This window comes from Tachypleus tridentatus, chromosome 10 (genome assembly GCF_004210375.1).
Source record: "Tachypleus tridentatus isolate NWPU-2018 chromosome 10, ASM421037v1, whole genome shotgun sequence".
NCBI lineage: Eukaryota > Metazoa > Arthropoda > Merostomata > Xiphosura > Limulidae > Tachypleus > Tachypleus tridentatus.
The window spans coordinates 43124888-43148144 of NC_134834.1; the positions used below are offsets into that span (position 1 = coordinate 43124888).

Here is a 23257-nt window from a genome sequence, read left to right on the forward strand (position 1 = left end):
CAGCAGCTAGAATTGAAGAGAATTCTCGCTGTGGTAGAATATTTTAAAATTTAAGAATATTTTAATATTTAAGAATATTTTAAAATTTAAGAATATTTTAAAATTTAAGAATAGCTACAATGAAATAAAAACAATGTTTTCCTACTCCTTCCTGATGACGAGAAACCCACTTGAAATAAAAATGTGTCTCAGAACGGCTGGTATGGGTATTAACACTTTTATGAATAAAAAATAAAATCTTTTATAGTAGATAAAATTCAAGAACAGAACTTTCTTCAGGTGTTTTAAAACGAATGTTAATTTTTACAACAACACAAATTGTATTTCAACTTAATGAGGAATTTTCTGATCAGGTTGAGGATATACGTGTGGGCTGTCCATTATCACCTGTTCTAGCTAATGCCGTTCCAGAACTAACTGGATTATAAAGTGAAATATTCGGTTAATCTAGGATTGTTGTTTGTCAGATTCGTTAATGATACACTTGCTGACTTTATATCTGAACAAATTTTGGAATAATTTTAGTATACTTAAATTCACTGCATTTTAATATCAAATTTACCCATGAATATGAGGGTGAGTTGTCTTTTCTCAATAACGTAGTTAGTAGGGTTAATAATACTTTTAAAATGAAGGTGTTTTCAAAGGCAACTTCTACTAATTTGTACTTGAACTGGTCGTAGCTTGTCAAAAATTAAAAAACATATATGGATTATAAAAATGTTGTTGGCTATTCCAAAAATTCCGTTAAAAAAAGAGCTGGATAAGAAGGTAAATTATCTGAAAAGTGTACTGGTGAAAAAGAATGATCCCCTATTAATGTGGTTAGAATGTGCTAAAGAACTGATAAGTGAGAGAAAGAATTATCCTGATAATTTTATCCATTATATAATTTCTCAAGTACTTTACTTGTTAAGTACAATAAAAGAGGTTTGAAAACAAATAGAAAGGATTATAAATTTCCAGTTGTAAGAAAATTTGTTTTTATCAGAAAAAAGGAAAAAATATATTTTTTTAAAAATAAAATTAAATTGAATTGAGGAAAATGTAGTTTATAGCTTAAAATGTTAGGGGTGTAATGATCTCTATATAGGGGAGACTGATAAAAATTTCAATAATAAAATAGTAGAATATGGTCATGATCCGTCAAATGTCTACCACAATTTTAAAGATACGAAACATTGTAAAGAAAATAAAACTGTTAAAATAATTTGTCGTGAGCTTAATATTAATAAACGTAAAATAAAATAAGCCGTTACAATAATGGAATATGAGCCTTTTAATAACTAAAAACAAGAAATAGATTTATACTTATGCTAGCTCAAGGTTATATGGTTGACATCACCAGTGGGGGGGATTAAGTGTTGTGTACAGTGTTGATGAACATCTGACGATACCAGGTCAATAGTAACATTTTAAGTATCGCACATATTGTTTTAAGGTAAAAATAAGGTATTATGGATTTTTTATGGAATTATAATCCATAATTCATGCATCTTCTTAATGAGGCAAACTAGTGAAAATCCACAAAGAAAAACAGTGAGTCCTGATATTACGATTAAAACACAGACAGACATTCTCTTGTGCATGTACATGTTTGTGTTTGTGTGACCACCATAGCTCTAAGAGGAAAGAACTTAAGAACTGAAAGTGTGCAACCACACTAAGTGTACCCTGAGAGTGTGTACCAGGGTACTTATTTCAGCCACCTGTGTGCGCAATGCGCATATGCAATTTTTTAATGTGACAAGCTACCAAAACACAACAACGAAAAGAATATGTGACTGCCAAGAAGAAAGAAACTAAAAACCTGAAATTTTGCACCCATACTAAGTGGACCCTGAGGATATGTACCTGGTTACTATGCTTATCTTATCCAGTATGTGCGAGCATGCGCGTGTGCATCTTTTTAATGAGGCAAAGTAGTGGAAAACTATATAGAAAAAAGTATTCCTGATATTGCATATGGAAATTGCAGACATACAAGAGAAACACACGTGCATCCGTGTTTGCGTGTGAGCATCTTTTTTAAGAAAAAAGTAGCGAAAAACCACATTGAAAAGAATTGGTTACTTATATTACAGATAAAATCAGAGACAAACATACAGAGACGGTCTTTTAATATAAACGTATAGCTTGTAAAAAATGACGAAGCAAGCTTTGCCCAGTTTATCATATAGTATATCAGTTAGGTTAACAACTTCTAGAAAAGATTTTAATAACAGTGCGTCCCAACAATTACCTTGATGTCATGTCGCTTGTAAACAAAAACAAAAAAATCTGATATTGTTTTCAATCTATGTACTAAAAGTATAAAATGAAATGTAAAAAAAGGAATGATATTTGTTGATTCCTTAATTTAGAATCTTTAGTGACTAAAAAGGTTTGTTATTATTAAAAAGTTGGCTATATAACAGAAAAGACCCTGATTTAAAAACAATTCATGTTTAAAATCGGATAGATGTTTTATTTATTTTCATGATAAAGGTTATGCTCTAGACTAAATTATCTCACACTATGTTTTCACTTTAGGCTTATTAATTAATTTGTTTAAATCATACCAACATTCACTACACTCACAAAGCTTCACGGTTTCCTTGCACCTTCGTCACTAAAATCTTTATGGAATAATTGTAATGTATGCCAAAATTGAAATAGAAAGATTGTGATTCATTCCCATAAACCAAAACAAGCTCAGAGTTGAAGACTATGATCACCTGTTAAATGTTAAAATAAATTCAGAATGCACGTACTGATATAGTCATTTAGAATGAATCAACCCAATACCCAAACGAAGTCGGTTACTTTCGCTAGTAATAATAGTAATTAAGTGTATCTCCAGATTTCTGTGTGTTTGTGTCTGACTGCCATAGTTATAAGAGGTGAAACTTGAAATACTTTATAGTCGTATATCTCATAAAATTTTAATAAATGTGATCCGTTCCCTCAAATGTCATCAGTAGTTATTCAAATCCAAGGTGTCACTGGCTACCTTTAGGAACATATGTACGAAATATCATAAATATTATTTCCGTAAATACACCTTGAGTAATGTAAACTGGATTATTCAATAATTCGCTGCTAGCAAGATGTGAATGAAACATTTTTGGATTTACATTTTGAGCACATTGACCAATGACTTGTAATCGGTCAATTATATATAATGAATGATTAGTTAGCAGTAGGACGCAATCCTCGCATCTCTCGGTTCATAGTTTGGGCACATAAACCTCTAACCGTCTTAATTAATGCTAGTTTGATTCTTCAATAACACGTTAGTAAAAAGAAGGACACAATTCTAAAACAAAATCTATAAGGTAAATGAAATTAAAAACACAAATATATCTTTAAACTGTGCTCTTATAAATGATGTTGAATTTCTTGAAATGTTGAAAACTTATAAATGTTCCTGGTCAAGTGTCTGTAGTTTCCCGATTAATAAACATTTACGACAGTTATAGTTTCCAGGGTTTATAGTGTACCAACTGTATCAAACCAACAACAATATTAAACCGTTTTAGGCTCGTCAGTTCATAATCTTTACTGGAGATTTTCGAGAAATTTTAGCTAAGGCAACAATACTTGTATTTTATATACAAATATTATCTTCTACAAATTTAGAGAACAGGCGGGACTTTCATAATACATAATTAACAATATAAGTTACCTTCTATGGACGTCAAACATAGTTGACGGGGCGAATTCAATTTCATTATGATAATCTTATCATAATCTCTGCAATCTTCTAGATATAGAATGACATAAGCTTCTTCTGATTTACAAGTTAAGTGCTTTATAACAATAATAACTATTTTCTAGTGGGCCATTCAATGGTTTGGGCAACCTTCTTAAAATGTTAGAAGTATTAATCAACTTCATAGTCATTAAAACGTGGTACTTTAATATATTGATTGTGTTTCAAGTCGTCATTTTACTTTGTTGATTAGAGTTAAGTCTAAGTTCCATTTCTTCAAGTCTAATTTCTTTCTCGGCTTTGATACGAGCTTGTTCAGCCTAGAGACGTTTACTTTTTCTTTCTGTTTCGATATGGACTTCCACAATACATATGTAGCAATATAAATTTCCAAAAAAAACATGGCTGATACAGGTCTTTTTGGCTTAACTTCTCAGCCTGAGCTTGAATTAGAGCACATGAGGAAAATACGTCTGAATAAGCACTTCTAAATAAAATCATTAAAATATTCTGTGATAATTATAAGAATGTATTAAATAAATTTAAGTATTTAAATTTAAGGAGATTTTTGTCTCAAGTATCCAATAAGTGTTTTTAGTTTTTTTTATAAGGTTATTTTAAACAACTTGGCACTACTTTTTTTAGCTGATGGACATCTTATTGCATACAAAGGCTTGTGTACAGTCTGAAAATTGGTAGTTCCAGTGAACGTTAAATTTAACTGGTTAGTTTGGATAATTTGTTTGGAATTTTATATTTGTATAATTTGTCTACTGTGCTAACAATTGCGGGCTGGAATACCAATTTAGGAGATGAGTTTATCTTACATACCCCAATTATTTTTTTCTTTACTTTATACAACAGTCACATTCTCACACCTATTCTTGAGGCAGTAAAAGTGATATAGATATGGGACTTTGTGGGTTTGAGCACCCATATCTCACTCACTTAATTTCTATTTTTTTATTTTTATGAATTTCGTCATGTAAAACTGACGAACGGGAGTTAAGATTGATAGATGGTGTTTCCCCACACAATGTAGGTCCTTCTTCTCAGTCACCTCCACAACATAGGACACATTTTATATCCCACATTATAGCTTGTACTATGAGGATATGCAGAGTTTTAATTTAAAGCGTTTATGTTTTTTTAAGAAACAGTTTAGCAATATACGAAAATTGAATTTCTGTACAAGTGATAATATAAAAACGACTAAACAAATACACTTCACTATACAAAGTTAAGCAAATATTATCACAGAAACTTTATAACCTTTGTTTTATGCACTGCATAATTGTAGAATTATATTTTAAAAGTTAATATTGATACTTAAAAGAAGACTCTATGATACTCAGGCATTAAGAATGAAAGAGGATTGAATATTAATATATAATCTCGTAAATACCTCAAACTAGCATTTGATCTAGATGCAACTAATAATACGTTGATGTTAACTTACAACTATTCTTGTAATAAGAAGACACATATTACACTCTTTCAAAGAATACCTTGTAGTAGTAGGGCAATAAATGATGTACAATAGCTCGAGTGTTTTGAATGTTTGTTTGTTTTGAAGTGAAGAACAAACTACACAAGGAGCTATGTGTGTTCTTCTCATCACGGGTACAAAAACACGGTTTCTAACGTTGAAAATCCGCAGACACTCTGCTGTCCAACTGGGTCAGCTATACTGAAACACATATTCAAACTATTTTAGAGAATATCTACAGTAGCAGAACATTACTGCTAGAAATTTTATTATAGAAATAGGGCATTAAATGCTATGTAATAGCTAGAATGAAACAAACGTTAATACTATTTCAAAAACATTTTGTAGTAGCAGATCATTAACTGATGTACAGCAGCTAGAATTGAAGAGAATTCTCGCTGTGGTAGAATATTTTAAAATTTAAGAATATTTTAATATTTAAGAATATTTTAAAATTTAAGAATATTTTAAAATTTAAGAATAGCTACAATGAAATAAAAACAATGTTTTCCTACTCCTTCCTGATGACGAGAAACCCACTTGAAATAAAATGTGTCTCAGAACGGCTGGTATGGGTATTAACACTTTTATGAATAAAAATAAAATCTTTTATAGTAGATAAAATTCAAGAACAGAACTTTCTTCAGGTGTTTTAAAACGAATGTTAATTTTTACAACAACACAAATTGTATTTCAACTTAATGAGGAATTTTCTGATCAGGTTGAGGATATACGTGTGGGCTGTCCATTATCACCTGTTCTAGCTAATGCCGTTCCAGAACTAACTGGATTATAAAGTGAAATATTCGGTTAATCTAGGATTGTTGTTTGTCAGATTCGTTAATGATACACTTGCTGACTTTATATCTGAACAAATTTTGGAATAATTTTAGTATACTTAAATTCACTGCATTTTAATATCAAATTTACCCATGAATATGAGGGTGAGTTGTCTTTTCTCAATAACGTAGTTAGTAGGGTTAATAATACTTTTAAAATGAAGGTGTTTTCAAAGGCAACTTCTACTAATTTGTACTTGAACTGGTCGTAGCTTGTCAAAATTAAAAACATATATGGATTATAAAAATGTTGTTGGCTATTCCAAAAATTCCGTTAAAAAAAGAGCTGGATAAGAAGGTAAATTATCTGAAAAGTGTACTGGTGAAAAAGAATGATCCCCTATTAATGTGGTTAGAATGTGCTAAAGAACTGATAAGTGAGAGAAAGAATTATCCTGATAATTTTATCCATTATATAATTTCTCAAGTACTTTACTTGTTAAGTACAATAAAAGAGGTTTGAAAACAAATAGAAAGGATTATAAATTTCCAGTTGTAAGAAAATTTGTTTTTATCAGAAAAAAAGAAAAAATATATTTTTTTAAAAATAAAATTAAATTGAATTGAGGAAAATGTAGTTTATAGCTTAAAATGTTAGGGTGTAATGATCTCTATATAGGGGAGACTGATAAAATTTCAATAATAAAATAGTAGAATATGGTCATGATCCGTCAAATGTCTACCACAATTTTAAAGATACGAAACATTGTAAAGAAAATAAAACTGTTAAAATAATTTGTCGTGAGCTTAATATTAATAAACGTAAAATAAAATAAGCCGTTACAATAATGGAATATGAGCCTTTTAATAACTAAAAAAACAAGAAATAGATTTATACTTATGCTAGCTCAAGGTTATATGGTTGACATCACCAGTGGGGGGGATTAAGTGTTGTGTACAGTGTTGATGAACATCTGACGATACCAGGTCAATAGTAACATTTTAAGTATCGCACATATTGTTTTAAGGTAAAATAAGGTATTATGGATTTTTATGGAATTATAATCCATAATTCATGCATCTTCTTAATGAGGCAAACTAGTGAAAATCCACAAAGAAAAACAGTGAGTCCTGATATTACGATTAAAACACAGACAGACATTCTCTTGTGCATGTACATGTTTGTGTTTGTGTGACCACCATAGCTCTAAGAGGAAAGAACTTAAGAACTGAAAGTGTGCAACCACACTAAGTGTACCCTGAGAGTGTGTACCAGGGTACTTATTTCAGCCACCTGTGTGCGCAATGCGCATATGCAATTTTTTAATGTGACAAGCTACCAAAACACAACAACGAAAAGAATATGTGACTGCCAAGAAGAAAGAAACTAAAAACCTGAAATTTTGCACCCATACTAAGTGGACCCTGAGGATATGCACCTGGTTACTATGCTTATCTTATCCAGTATGTGCGAGCATGCGCGTGTGCATCTTTTTAATGAGGCAAAGTAGTGGAAAACTATATAGAAAAAGTATTCCTGATATTGCATATGGAAATTGCAGACATACAAGAGAAACACACGTGCATCCGTGTTTGCGTGTGAGCATCTTTTTTAAGAAAAAAGTAGCGAAAAACCACATTGAAAAGAATTGGTTACTTATATTACAGATAAAATCAGAGACAAACATACAGAGACGGTCTTTAATATAAACGTATAGCTTGTAAAATGACGAAGCAAGCTTTGCCCAGTTTATCATATAGTATATCAGTTAGGTTAACAACTTCTAGAAAAGATTTTAATAACAGTGCGTCCCAACAATTACCTTGATGTCATGTCGCTTGTAAACAAAAACAAAAAAATCTGATATTGTTTTCAATCTATGTACTAAAAGTATAAAATGAAATGTAAAAAAAGGAATGATATTTGTTGATTCCTTAATTTAGAATCTTTAGTGACTAAAAAGGTTTGTTATTATTAAAAAGTTGGCTATATAACAGAAAAGACCCTGATTTAAAAACAATTCATGTTTAAAATCGGATAGATGTTTTATTTATTTTCATGATAAAGGTTATGCTCTAGACTAAATTATCTCACACTATGTTTTCACTTTAGGCTTATTAATTAATTTGTTTAAATCATACCAACATTCACTACACTCACAAAGCTTCACGGTTTCCTTGCACCTTCGTCACTAAAATCTTTATGGAATAATTGTAATGTATGCCAAAATTGAAATAGAAAGATTGTGATTCATTCCCATAAACCAAAACAAGCTCAGAGTTGAAGACTATGATCACCTGTTAAATGTTAAAATAAATTCAGAATGCACGTACTGATATAGTCATTTAGAATGAATCAACCCAATACCCAAACGAAGTCGGTTACTTTCGCTAGTAATAATAGTAATTAAGTGTATCTCCAGATTTCTGTGTGTTTGTGTCTGACTGCCATAGTTATAAGAGGTGAAACCTAAAAATCTGAAACTGTGCACCCATACTAATTGGACCATGAAAGTGTGCATCTGGTAAGTATTGCTTATCTGCGTCCGTGTATACATGGGCGTGCGCACCTTTTTTTATAAGGCAAGCTAGTGAAAATAAACATAGGAAAGAAGTGATTCCTTAAATAATAACTAATATATGGAAACGCCAGTGCATTTTGGTAATAATGCATTCCAACAATAGCTTTTAAATTATGTTTCTTAGCATATACTTTTATGGCAAAACGAAATTAGAATACACACATTATCAACCTAATACTCCAAGCAAAGTTGAGCGCTTTCGTTAGTGAAGTAATAATAATGCATATAGCATTTTAAATATCACACATATTATCTTAAGCTTTATATAACATAGTATGGATTGTTTCTATCAAATTAAAGAGTTTCCCATGGAACTTTTAGTATTAAGTAAATGTTTGAAGTATCAAGCAGGCCAGTACATATTCACCGAGAATGTGGTTTCATTAATGACTTCAAAATCTAAAGAATGACAGTTGAAGTTTAATTATTGCTTCTTAAGCAAATGAAAAGTCACCGAGTAGATTTTAGCATCTGTCAGTGGCTCAGTTGCAAGTCTCCTAGCTTACAACGCTAAAATTCAAGTTTCAATACATCCGTGGTGGGTAAAATATAGCCCATGGCTTAAGTTTGGGCTTAACTACAAATAAATAAATGTTCTATTATTCTCATTTTATGCTATCAACCTGCTATATATATGTTTATTCTGAATTGTTTGTAGGGTAATTACTTTAAATATTTTATTTTTTCGAATATCTAGACATATTGGACCAAATGTTGACCTTTCAGCCGTGGGGTTTAAATATTTACGGTCAATTCCATTATTTGTTGGTAAAAGTGTAGCTCAAGAATTGACGATGGATGGTGATTACTAACTGTCTTTCCTCTAGTTTTTAATTGCTAAGTTAGACATGACTCGTGCAGGTAGACCTCGTGTAGCTTTCCACGAAATTCAAAACAAACAAATGTAATCTTTGATTCAGAATAATAATTTTGGAGTGTTTAACAAATTAGTGAATGAATTTTAACTCACTTTAATGAAAAAATAAGTGGAAAATAACATAAAAACATCTCTAAACCAAAAAAAAAAAATGTAAATTAGTATAACCACCAAACATATTTCTGAAATATTTTATTTCACAATAAACTCACACCTTAATGCATTTTTCATCACCACAATTTAGATATTCATCATTTATTTACCGCAAAAATGAACGAGCTCAGCGTATTTCAGTTTTATCAAGACTTCTTGGACCTACGTATTTTTAGTACATCGTGAGTTAACCAGCAAAATAACTTTTGAATATTATACTTAAACACAGGTCTGAAATTCACTTTCTAAACTTAATCTGAGTCCATTATTTCACTCCTAAAATTTATTTTTTATGTGTAACTTGTTACGTATTATAATTTACATCAGACGAGTCTCCGATTTATCATGTTACGTATACTAGGTATTAAAATATCAAATAGCTGGAAATTTTGAATTTTGAACTTGTTAAATGTTAATGTGTATTAAATTTATGAAGTTTGCCAAAAATGCTGATACACAATTTTGTTTTTTAACACAAATATATTTTAATATACAAGAAACAACAACAATAGAACTTATAAAAACGTTTATTACAAATAGTTATTACAAATGATGATTTATATACAAGAGTTTTACAAACTTACAAACAATAGCGAGTCTTATATCTGGTCTGGAATTTATTCTTTTATGAACATTTACAGAGAGCAAATTTATTCTTTTTTGATACACCTGTACACTTCTTTTGAGGGATGGCTAACTTGAAGCACCCGTAAGTTTTCACCGGCAACAATATTTAATGTCCTCATAGAAATGCTAACGTTCGAAGTTAATTCACTGAAATTAAACGGTTTGTAATATCAAAATGTATAAATGTTACTGATCAAATTCTGTAGTTTTCCTATTAATAGGCGTTAATCACAACTATAACTTCCGATGCCTATAGCACACTGACTATCGCTGACTAATAATAACAGTACTGTCTTTTGATGCATTTGTTTATATGGTTTAAGGCGAGTTTCTAGAATGTTCAACAATATTCGAACACACTAACGTTTTCATGAAACAAATATTCTTGATTTTTACTCTCGAGAATCACCTACAAATTTAAAGAACATGGAGGGCTTGCGCATTACACATCCAGCAATACACGCCACACACATCAAACCAAAACAAACGTATGAAAATAAACGTATAAAAGTAAATCTGTTACATACTTCATCACACAAAATTTCAGAACTTAAACTCAGCATTCACTTCTGAATACGTTATTTTACACCAGTTCAAATAGTTTATATTTTATTGTTTGTTTGTTTATTAGAGTTGTGCGCAAAGCTACACGAGGGCTATCTGCGCTAGCCGTCCGTAATTTAGTAGGGTAAGATTAGAGGAAAGGCAGCTAGTCATCACCACCCACCGGCAACTCTTGGGCAATTCTTTTACCAACGAGTAGTGGGACTGACCGTAACATTATAACGTTCCCACGGCTAAAAGAGCGAGCATTTTTGGTTTGACGAGGATTCGAACCCTCGGCCTTTTGTTTACGAGTCGAGTATCTTAACCACCTGATCATGCCGGGCCCTTATATTTGATCAGAAGGTCGCAGGTTACAGTGACGGTAGGAATTACCGATTGTGAAACCAACAAACAAGACAAGATCAATTTAAAACAATAGCAGTTCACAGATTTATTAAATCACAATATGAATAATTTTACAGTAACAATATTTACACAATTATCAATATAACAATATTTATACAATTATGAAGCAATACTGACACAATCATAAAAATATTAAAAATTAACCGATCTGGTCAGAATTTTAAAAAATACAACATGCGTCAAATTTCACTGTCAAATACAATTCCTTCTTTTTTTTCTAACCGTCACACATAATTCTAAGTTTTTTAACAGCTCGAACATGATGACTTTCGGCAGTCGATTAGGTCTTTAAAGTAAGTACTAACTTCATACTACCCTTATCAACATTTATAAACTTTCATAGAACTCTGGAAACATCTTGACTGTAATTACTTCTGCACGTGAACGCCATCACATCTTCTCTTGAATGTTCGATTCTAGTAAGTTCGCTGACCTCCAATCTGCATTCCAGAAAGTTTCGACAGTTTACAGCTTAAATAACGAGCGTTCCAGAGTGTTCTATAAATTGTCTGTGATTGGGGAATATTCGATAGGAATCAATCATATTAATTACGCTAAGGATTCTGACCAAGTTTATTAGGTTTTAAATTCTGTCAGGTTCATATATTAAGTTGAATATTAAAAAAGTAAGATTTACATCTAATCATTACAGTATTACTATTTATTATTAACACTACTACGCAATAGTTGTCACTTAATTTGACACTAAAATTCACTTCCGATATCTATTTATTATAAATTACTTCTGTAGTTTGTTGCAGGCTGCTGTATCTGACCACTGACATAAAGTTCTCTCATTCTAACTCGTCACAAAATATCTTCAATTTCATGTCACGTAACTACAAACAGTTCCAAGCAGGGAAACTCCAAACAGTTCCTGATAATTGAATTCAAAGCCCAGTATTTTAATTGAAAAGTATCTGTCAGTTTAAATTGTAACAGCTTTAACCGTTCGACGAAATGTTTATTCTCAGTTTGTTCTGTCGAGCTAATATTAGCACCAATCTGTTCTGTTTATTAAGTAAAGCAAAATTATGAACACAACTAAGCAGTTGCCAGATTGCGTGGAGACTTTCTGTTCTGTCCTTCAACAAGTAACTACCTCGTCAGTCTGTTGCCAGTTTAAGAAATGACATCAAAAGTATTTAGTAGCATTCTATTACGTTCAAGTCACAAGATAGAAATTATTCTATTCTATACCAGCTGAGATAGTCGAAACCTTTTGCTCTCTCCATCATTAAATCCTAGAAATACCTGGAATTTTTGCATCTTTTATTAAGTTAGTTTGATTGTTTAGAATTAAGAAAAAAGCTAGATAATGGGTCATCTGTACTCTGTCCACGACGGGTATCGAAACCTGGAATCTAGCATTTTAAGTCCGCAAACATACTTCTGTGCCACTGGAGAGCTTATCCACAGAGGCTACCATGGAAATTAGGTTCACTATAGCGTTTAATTTGAAAATATCTTTATATATATGTGATCGAATTCCTTATATAGTCGGTTTACCTTAAGTCGAAGGATCAACGTCAGTTGTGATACATCCGAAAACCCTTTATTTTACAAAATTCATGAAAATGATTTGTTTGTTTCTTTTTTGCTTTCGCGCAAAGCTACAGTACGGCTATCTGCGCTAGCCGCACCTAATTTAGCAGTGTAAAACTAGAGGAAAGGCAGCTAGTCATCACCACCCACCGCCAACTCTTGGGCTACTCTTTTACCAACGAATAGTGGGATTGGCCGTAACATTATAACGTCCCCACGGCTGAAAGAGCGAGCATGTTTGGTGTGACGGGGATTCGAACCCGCGGCCCTCGATTTACGAATCGAGTGTTTTAATCACCCGATCATGCCGGGCTTGAAAATGATTTCAAAAAGTATGTTTCTAGAAATCGTCTACAAAAGTATCAAGCACAGCTGAAATGTTTAGAATTTCCATTTTATTTTATCTTTTTTCTCCCGAGAAATGGGCGATTTCAATAATGATTGCTTGATAAAAAATACAATAAAAGTGCAATGAAATAACTTTGCATTACCCATGTTATTGTATTAAACTGTAAGATATAGAGAGGACATGAAATTGTTAGCACTTGATAACTTCAGCTGAAAGCTGAAGAACATTGAAGAAAAAACATAACTTTTAAATGAATTATTTTGCCCTTTTACTTTATTTTGTACTAGTGGGAATACTGTTCCGTTGGAGGGTGAAATAAAAACACGTTTTTAGCAAAGGATAGGAAATTCTGCTGTTATTTTTTTTTTTTTTTGCATTATAAATATTAAAAGTACAATAAAACTACATAAAGGTACCAATACTGAAAAGAAACACATGCAGTTTTCATGAATTTTAACAATAGTTCATTCTCATGCTGAGGGATATACATTAGAAATACAATATCCGAAATTAGATTCCAGCCTCATGACTTTCCTTATATGATTTTGTATCGCTGTGTGAAGTGTGGTGCTGATTGATCCAGAAATGTGGAAATGTATAAGGAACAAATATCAAATGATAGATATATGATTTATTTTTTCTCTTGACAAACACTTTGCTTTATATAACAGATTTCATTCCTTTCGAAGGACTTAAATCTACAGTTACCAAAAACAAGTTAAAACTGGATATTAGTTAACAGTAATGACGAAGTGCTAACTAACTTTTGCTAATGTTTAATATACAAAATTTTTAGCTAAACCATTATTACGTTATGTACGTTACGTAGTAATATTTCAATTAACCGGAAGTTTTAATTTGAGCCTAGTAGTTAATTAACCGTTAATTTGTATCAAATGTATGTTATTTGTCAACAAGATTGATACACACAAGTTCCTCTTTTGACACAAATATAATTTAATGTGCAAACATGAAAATAATTCAATTTATAATAACGGCTATTACTAAACTAATTTTCAATGGTTCGACTACATGCATGCTAAACGGTGTCACAACTTAGTTCTTTAGGTCAGTTGTAGTTATCACGGTACTTGCTGTCTTAGTTTTTCAAAAACTTTAATTAATAGTAGGAGCCCAACATTCTCTTTCCTTTTGTATTTGACTTCATGTAAAGGTTGTTTTTTTTTTGTATTCAGGGAATACTCATGTAAATCTATACATGTTAACGTATATATTTCAAACACCATGAAGACAAAGAAGAAACAATCCTTTCAGAATACAAAGTATTAAATATGTGGAAATTCAGTCTACATTTCGATATAAACAAAGATTTAAAAATCCAGACAACAGTAACAAAGGCAAAAATGTGTTAGTCTTGAAATATAGACAAACTAAAATCGAGAATAAACTAAATGTGGTAAATACAAAATGTACTTTAGTAAGATAAGTATGTGTGGAATTCAAACTCACCCAGTTCTATGATCTTATATTCAAGATTGTAGTTATAAATGTTTGTTTGTTTTGCGCAAAGCTATACGAGGGCTATCTACGCTAGTCATCACCACCCACCGCCAACTTACTCTTTACCAACGAATAGTGGGATTGACCGTCACATTATACACCCGCACTAAATGTGGTAAATACAAAATGTACTTTAGTAAGATAAGTATGTGTGGAATTCAAACTCACCCAGTTCTATGATCTTATATTCAAGATTGTAGTTATAAATGTTTGTTTGTTTTTGCGCAAAGCTACACGAGGGCTATCTACGCTAGTCATCACCACCCACCGCCAACTCTTGGGCTACTCTTTTACCAACGAATAGTGGGATTGACCGTCACATTATACACCCGCACGGCTGGGAGGGCGAGCATGTTTAGCGCGACTCGGGCGCGAACCCACGACCCTCAGATTACGAGTCGCACGCCTTACGCGCTTGGCACATAATAAGATAACAGCATATTCAACATGAAGTGACAGAACTACTCGCTTACTAAATTCCAAATGTAATTTATTTTATTTTCTTATACATAAAATGATATGTTTTTAAAAAACTAACTTTTCTAAGCTCTTTAATTTACCCTAAAAACTAAGGTCTTAGCTTTTGATTAATATCAAATATAAATTTTATTTAACATTTTTATTAATCTAATTTTATGAAATCGCTTTTCTCAGTCATCTTTCTTTGATCTACCATAGCAAGTAAGGATCTATTCACTCACTGTCTCTTTGCTTTATTAGCTCTTTTCGATGTTTTCATTGAAAGTATTAAAATTAGCGCATTAAATGGACTAAATGGTACCATTTGTCAGAATATTAACATCATTATAATAAATTATGATAGTGCATTATTGATATTACTAGCTCAATATTAAACTGTCAAGTTATTGCATGACAGAACGTTCAATTAATACTCTCTTTCTTAAACGATGTTAATTGGCACGACAACTTTTTTCCCATTTCATTACCTTTGACGTATATTAATGAAGATAATTACATAGTATAATTAACTCAGTGTAAGAATTATTTTTGATTTAAGATAATGATTGCTTTACGTTCCGATATGGTAATGCATTAGCAATTTGAAAAAAGCAATGGATATTTTTTAAGTCACATTAAATGGCTCAAGCTACAAAGCGCATCCAAATTTTTCAATGTGATTTCTCATCAGTTATTATTAATATTTAAAAGTATGCGTTGCATTAATATTCATTGGATAGTTAAAGTAAAAATTTCTCTAAAGTTTTCAGTTCTATAAAGGAATGCAGTAATATTTAGAACTACCACCTAAAGATGACAAGAAACAGTTGTTACGTATTATAATTTATCCAGGAAGACTGTCTGGTTTATTATATTACGTACGTTTCGTCTTACGATTTCAAATAGCCGGAAATTTTAATTTTAATTTAGAAGTTAACTGAATGATATTTGACAACAAGATTGATACACACAATTTTCTTTCTTAACACAAATATATTTTAATATACAAATAGCAATAGAATTAATAATAATGGTTATTACAAATTATGATTTGTATATAACAGTTTTGCATACTTACAAACAATATTCAGTTTTCTATGCGGTCTGGAACTGAATATTTTATCGACGATCCAGGTCTACAACGAGCGAATCAATTCTGAGTTAATATTGTTAAAATTCGCTTAAGCTAGCTAACTGTCTATTCTTGGCTGACCTCACACCACTTACAAGCTAACTTTTTACCGATGAAGATATTTAATGTCCTAATAGGAATACTAACGTCCAAAGTTATTTCACTGAAGTTAAGCGGTTTGTAATGTTCGAAATCTATAAACGTTCCTGGTCAAATGTCGGAAGATTAATAAGCATTTATCACAATTATAGCTTCCGAGATTTACAGCAAACGAACAATATTAAACTGTCTCATGGCGCATCAATTTATAATATTCAGGCGAAGTTCTCGGAAGTTCAGTTTCCCCTACAATATTCGAAGATACGCTAAAGCTTTTGAAAACACATATTGTTAATTCTTACTCTCGAGAATCTTATACAAATTTAGAAAACAGGTAAGGCTTGCACAATAAACATTTAACAGCATAAATACATTTCTAAATATATATATTAAACTGAAGCAAACACAGATATTAAAATAAATGTATAACAGTAAAACTTAAAACTAATTACTGTGTGTTTAGAATAATTCACCTTAGAGGAAAAATAATGAAAATTATGTGTTAAAAATAATCTGTAAACAGAAAATGATGTTTCAAAAAATTAATAACTTACAAAAGTGCAATATTATTTTAGTATAATTTAGATTTTCTACAAAATATATTAAGTAGGATAAGATTTTAAGGAATATCAGAACTCATCTAAGTCTTCTTGTATTATTGATTTGTTCGTGTTCACAACCTGGAAAAAGACACTACTAAAAATAGACAAAAAATAACGGATAATTTGGAGAGCTAGTTTCCACTGGCTAACTGTTAATGTGTTTCAAAATCAAATAAAGCGATGATAAACAAAAACATTCAGATTTTAAACATGGGTTATTTACTTTACAAAAGTTTTATAGAATCTCCTCATTTGTTTCTTAATTAACTCTACTTATTCTAATTATTTTCATATAACGAAGGTCAGATACTGTATAATACAAGACTTTAAATGAACTGAAAATAAATGCGAATTTTTGTTTGTTTTATTCCTATTCTTTAAATCAAAATTAAATAACTAACCAGTTTAAGTATTTTTTTTTTGTTTTTAATTTCGCACAAAGCTACTCAAGGGCTATCTGTGCTAGCCGTCCCTAATTTAGCAGTGTAAGACTAGAGGGAAGGCAGCTAGTCATCACCACCAACCACCCGCTCTTGGGCTACTCTTTTACCAACGAATAGTGGGATTGACCGTCACATATAACGCCCCCACGGCTGAAAGGGCCAGCATGTTTAGCGCGACGGGGATGCGAACCCGCGACCCTCGGATTACGAGTTGCACGCCTTAACACGCTTGGCCATGCCGGGCCGAAGTTTAAGTATTATTATTACAATCTTAGCTACAGAGACAAACCGTATTCCTCAATTACAATGGTGTATATATAACTGCCACCTCTAATGATAGGCTTCCTTGATATGTTATTTAATAGTACATGATAATCGACTTAAATATTAGATTTGAATGTGATGACCGTTAATGCTGTTATTCAGTCGCCTATGCAGAAAAATAATGTTTAGAATTCTATAACTCACTACACCTTTCTCCTAGATATGTGTTAAAAACTTCCTTCGAAATGATAAAAAAGAAAATACTTGAATGTATTTTGTGAAGAGGTTGGCTGTTAACTATGACAAGGACTACTGCTGTCTTGACACTTTTACAACAGTTGCCGTAGGTATAAGAAACAAGTAAGTAAGCAGTTGCCAAATTCAGCTGAAAAAAGTATTAGAGTTACGAAGGACCATTAACTGATATGATTTATTAAATATTTTTAATTGAAATTCACCGGGTTCATAATAATAGTTTTTTACTTTCTATTTTCTTATAGTTTATAACACAATTAGTTACTGTGCAAAAGTGCTAGGACAAAGTCAGAAATTAAATTTTAAGATATTTTCAAAGAACAATGAATGGTAAATCACAGTTAAATCATCAAAAGATCAAAGTAAGGTTGTTGAGTCTTATTGATACCATAGATCTGGCCACTTTTCTGTCAGTTAGTACATGGTCGTTCATCTCATGCTTGACATCAGAGACAGTCTTTATTTTGTTCTTAGGCTGCATAACCGAAGAAACTTAATAACTGTATGACTGAATTTAGGTGTTCTGCCTCTTTCGTTCCTATTATTAAATGTACCTGGTGGGGGAGCATATCAAGTGTGCGTCAGTCTGTCGGGGTTCATCAATTCATTTTGTGCAAATTATCTGCTCTGCTAACAATTCTATATAATTTATGGGCTGTTGCATGACAAATAAAATATATTAATATATAATGCTTAAACACTATTTTCATCGAAGTTTATTTGTGGAGTGCTGTTAAATTAATTTATTCTAGGATATACCGCTACCGTATGAGAACTTCTTTCTATATATTTAAGACATTGCAAGGAGTGCAATGACAGCTATTTCAGACCCTCAATTCGATCAGTATGTTCATTCAAGCATATCTTTCTGACACACTTAGTATAAGTATAGGGGAATTATAAAGAACGATAAGTACTCTTACCCTGACTCATTCAGTTGTCAATAGGGATCAATGAAGTAGTATTATGGTGTTGCAATTTATATTTTGTAATGGCATTGAAGAATTAGCCACATGAAATGGAAAGAATGATAACACTTTCCACAGTAATGTGCATTAGCTGTAATAGCAGAGTAATATTTTTCCTATACGTGAAACAAAGACACTAGAAGTAAATATTTCAATAACTTTTCACACAACAGCTTGAGAAAAGGTTTGATTTCTACGATAAGCTCTAACAATCCCCTAGGAATTAACGAGGATTTATCTTTACTTTAATTAACTCTTTTCACTTTCCACACCTCTGCATTTTCTCTTATGCTCCATCTAAATTAACTCGTAATGATGTTTATTTTACTTAACAATTTTTATTTTATTAAAGCATTCTTTTCTTATTCACTAGCCAAAAACAGAATCATGTGTCCGCAACTCAATATATAATACATGCAGACATGGTCAAGATGTTCAGTTGTTGTTCGATCAAATATTATAATGGGGAAGAAGCGTGATCTAAGCGACTTTAATCGTGGAATAATTGTTGACGCCTGACATGGTGGTCCAGAGTCTCAGAAACTGCTAACCTCCAGGAATGTTCACGCTCTACAATCTATAAAATTTACAGAGAGTGGTGCAAAAAACGAAAACATCCAATGAGCGGTAGTTTTGTGAGTAAAAACATCTTGTTAATGAGAAGGTCAGAGGAGAATGACCAGACTCTTTGAAGCTGAAAGAAAGGCCATAAATACTGAAATAACCACTCTTTACAACAGTGGTATGCATAAGGGCATCTCTGAACGCATGACGCGTTGTACCTTGAAGCGAATGGTCTACGGCGGCAGAAGACCTCACGGAGTTTCACTCCTGTCAGCTAAGAACAAAGAGATGAGGCTGTAGTAGGTACGGGATCACCAAAACTGGAAGATTACAGATTGAAAAAATTGTCTCCTGGTCTGACGACTCTCGATTGCTACTGCGAGAAGCAGAGGGTCAGAAATTAGGTAAACAGCATGAATCCATGGCTCTATCTTGCCTTTTGGTGGTGTAACGGCGTGGGAAATGTTTTCTTGGCACACATTAAGCCCTTTAATGCCAAGTTAGCACTACTTGAATGCCGCTGCGTATGTGAACATTGACTGACCATGTGCAGTCCTTTATGGCTACAGCTTACCCGTTTTCCAATGGATACATTCAGCAGGATAATTTTCCATGTGACAAAGCACGAATCATCTCAATATACTCCAATGGCCTCCACAGTTTCCAGATCTTAATCCAATAGAGTACCTTTGGGATGAAGTGGGACAGGAAGCTCGTAGCATGAATATGTGGCAGACAAATCTGCAGAAACTGCCTAAGGCTATCGAGTCAGCATGGACCAACATCTCTAAAAAATGTTTCCAGCACTTTGTTGAATTCATGCCGCGAAGAATTCAGACTGTTCTGGAGGCAAAAGGGGGTCTTACCCAGTACTAGATAGATGTGCCTCATAAAGTCACCACTAAGTGTAGACCGCTCAAGATTGTTTATTATATATTATTAAGGTCTACGTGTATTATTTCTTATGCCATTCTTTATTGCATTTTAACTTAATAGTATTTTCCCAAAGCTTCCAGCCACTGGTACTTTGTTATTATTTCTTTTTTTTTTAACAACATATCTCTCCTAAAGCATTTTTTGTTTTCCTAACTGGAAACCAGAAAAAGAGCCGTTATTTCAAACGCTATTTTCGTGTTTGTTAATAAATTTATTTTTAATTTGTTAAGTGTTTCATCTTGCTTCTTTTATAGTCAATTTCTAATTTCCTTGTCTACGCAAGTATTTATAACCAGAAGACATTTAGAACATGCATGTTTAGTTATAGTGGCAAAATGTATAAAGTTGTATTTACAGGCTGTAAGTAAAGTTAGAATGTGCAAGAAAAGATTGTTTCTATGTGTTTGATTGAACTTATGCAAAAGTTTGACGCTAAGAAAATTTCAAACAAGTTTCTTTCATGCAATATTTCAGGGTTTTAATATTGTTATTCACGAAAAACTGAAAGGCAGACGAACTGTGAAAGGCCTGTTTCAAATATTTATAGTTTCACAATATCCAATAACAAAGTATTAAAAAAATTGTGAAACTAACATTAGATTATATAATTTTCAAAACATAAGAACTCTTTATTTCTTTTCGGAATACAATATCAGTAAAGCTCTACAGTAAAGCTCCAAGTGTTATTTCTGAGATGTCACATTGATTGTTACTTAAAGTCTCCTCCTTTCTTTATGAGTCAGTTGTAACATTTTCTTATTCTCCCTGCATACAATTTATAATAAAAAAACGCTTTTATTCTTGTGCTTCATATAATTTTCTGTGGTAAGAATGGATCAGTAGCGAGTTGGTACAAACTAGTTTAATTTATTGTTAACTACAAAACGTTGCGAAACGTGGTCATTGTCTTTCTGAGAAAGCAGTTTGATGAAACCCTACAAGTAAATGACATGCCATGAGATATTGATTAAACGCTTAATAACACTGCAGATGTTTTCACAATACTGACAGTATGTCGATTGTCATTCATTCATCTTTCAAAAATGATAAACATTGTCTCGCAAATATTCTACTTCGTATCAGCCATTTGAAATCTGACTTATTTCAATGATATTTCAAAAATTGATTGTTTAAATAGCAGGTTGAATCAACAGAATCAATGAAGAATGATCTGACAATAATCAGAAAATACTTGTACTTTCACTTGTCAAGAGGTTTTATTAATGAATCAAAGTACAAGAAGAAGAAAAAAATATACATACATTGAACGAGAAACAGCTATAAGATTGTAAGTTTTTAAGATATTATGTAGAAAGACAAAAATAAAATAATACACTCGTAGAAAGATTACATTTTATAAATGTTTTAAATAATTAATTTCGCGATAACTTATTGTTTGTTATGCACTTGTAAAATTGTTAATACTATATATTATATATATACATGGTATTTTAACAGCAGTTTAGTTACAAATCAGAATTTTTAGAATTTATTTATTTATTTTCCAGGTAAAACTGTTCCTTTTGTGGAGCTGACGGTGGCTCATGGTTCCATCCTGACCATCCTGGCCATCAGCTTTGAACGTTACTACGCCATCTGTAAACCGCTAAAAGCAGGGTACAAATGCACTAAAATGAGAGCTCTAATTATAATTGGGATTGTATGGGTGGTGTCTATTCTTATCACCAGCCCTATCCTGGCTATTGCCGAGTATGCGTTTGTTGAATATGTAGACGGTTCAACCGTTCCTGTATGTCTAACGTTAGTACAAACGTTTTGGCAGCGGCTGTACTTTATATCCATCACTTCTGTATTCTTTGGTATTCCTTTCTTTATTCTGGTCACTGTATATTCTTTCATTGCCAAACACCTCATAGTGGATAGTGGAGTTGTATCATCAACAATGGAACAGTCGCAGGCAAAAGCACGTCGCCAGGTCGTTATGATGCTGGTGGCTGTTGTCTTAAGTTTTTTTTGTGTCTTCTTCCATTTAGAGTGTTTACGGTGTGGATAATTGTGGCTGATTCAATGGAAGTTCAAAAGCTAGGGGTGGAAATCTACTACAATCTGCTTTACTTCTGCCGGATCATGCTGTATACCAACTCGGCTATCAACCCTATCCTCTACAATCTCATATCCTCCAAGTTTCGTGATGCTTTTCTCAGGTCACTAGGATGTAGAAAGAGTCGGCGACTTCTACGCCAGGCGACTTTACTCCTACTTCCCTAACGCTCCAGAGCAGTCTGAAAAGCCGCTCCAGTCACTCCAGTGGAACCTATAACACAGTAATTCCGCCTCGAAATTTCGTAGTCAAAGGTATAAATAATATCTTATAATAACAGGCAAAAATCCCACGACTGTCATACCGCAATCGAAGTGACAGTTTTATCAAGAACCTGAGTAAATTAGAATAAAACCTGGGTTTGTAATTATATAAACTTAGTACAGCAGCTTGTTAAAGCAAGCATTTGGTCTCTTTGCTATATTACTCACAAATTGAGGTTTTTTTTAACAAAATGTGTTAATATTATGTTTTAACTGTTCTATATTAATCGTCAAAAATCTTTCAGATTAACAAACATAGACTTTTGATGCTAGTGATTTATATTGTTGGTCCAAAATCTGTATCGTATTCTTCTCATAATGCTCTTAATGTCTAGAAATATGACTACAATACTGTCATTCTACAGGGTTTTTAATAAGAAGTTCCGACGACATTTCATGACCACAAACATTCCAAACAATGGAAAAAAATGAAATTTCCAAATGTGTAAATTATTTAGGAAAGAAATTGAAATAAACATAACTTATCTAAAATGATCTCGGTTGGTAAGTCTTGGATCTCTTTTGACATAAAAAAAAAACTGTCCAGTAATTCTAGTAGGTCATTCACAAGCATAAGTAATACGTTTTTATATTAATTAGAAGTACTCAAGAATGGTGAAGT

General features: G+C 32.2%; 1 pseudogene across 1 annotated transcript in view; it reads left to right on the plus strand.

Moving 5' to 3' along the window:
- The window catches only part of LOC143228343 (QRFP-like peptide receptor), a 146396-nt pseudogene extending 123857 nt beyond the window's left edge, over nt 1–22539 (plus strand). The window contains exon 3 of the transcript XR_013015318.1: nt 21819–22539. The product of XR_013015318.1 is annotated as a QRFP-like peptide receptor (transcript). The remainder of the gene's footprint in view (nt 1–21818) is intronic.
- Nucleotides 22540–23257: the final 718 nt, after the last annotated feature.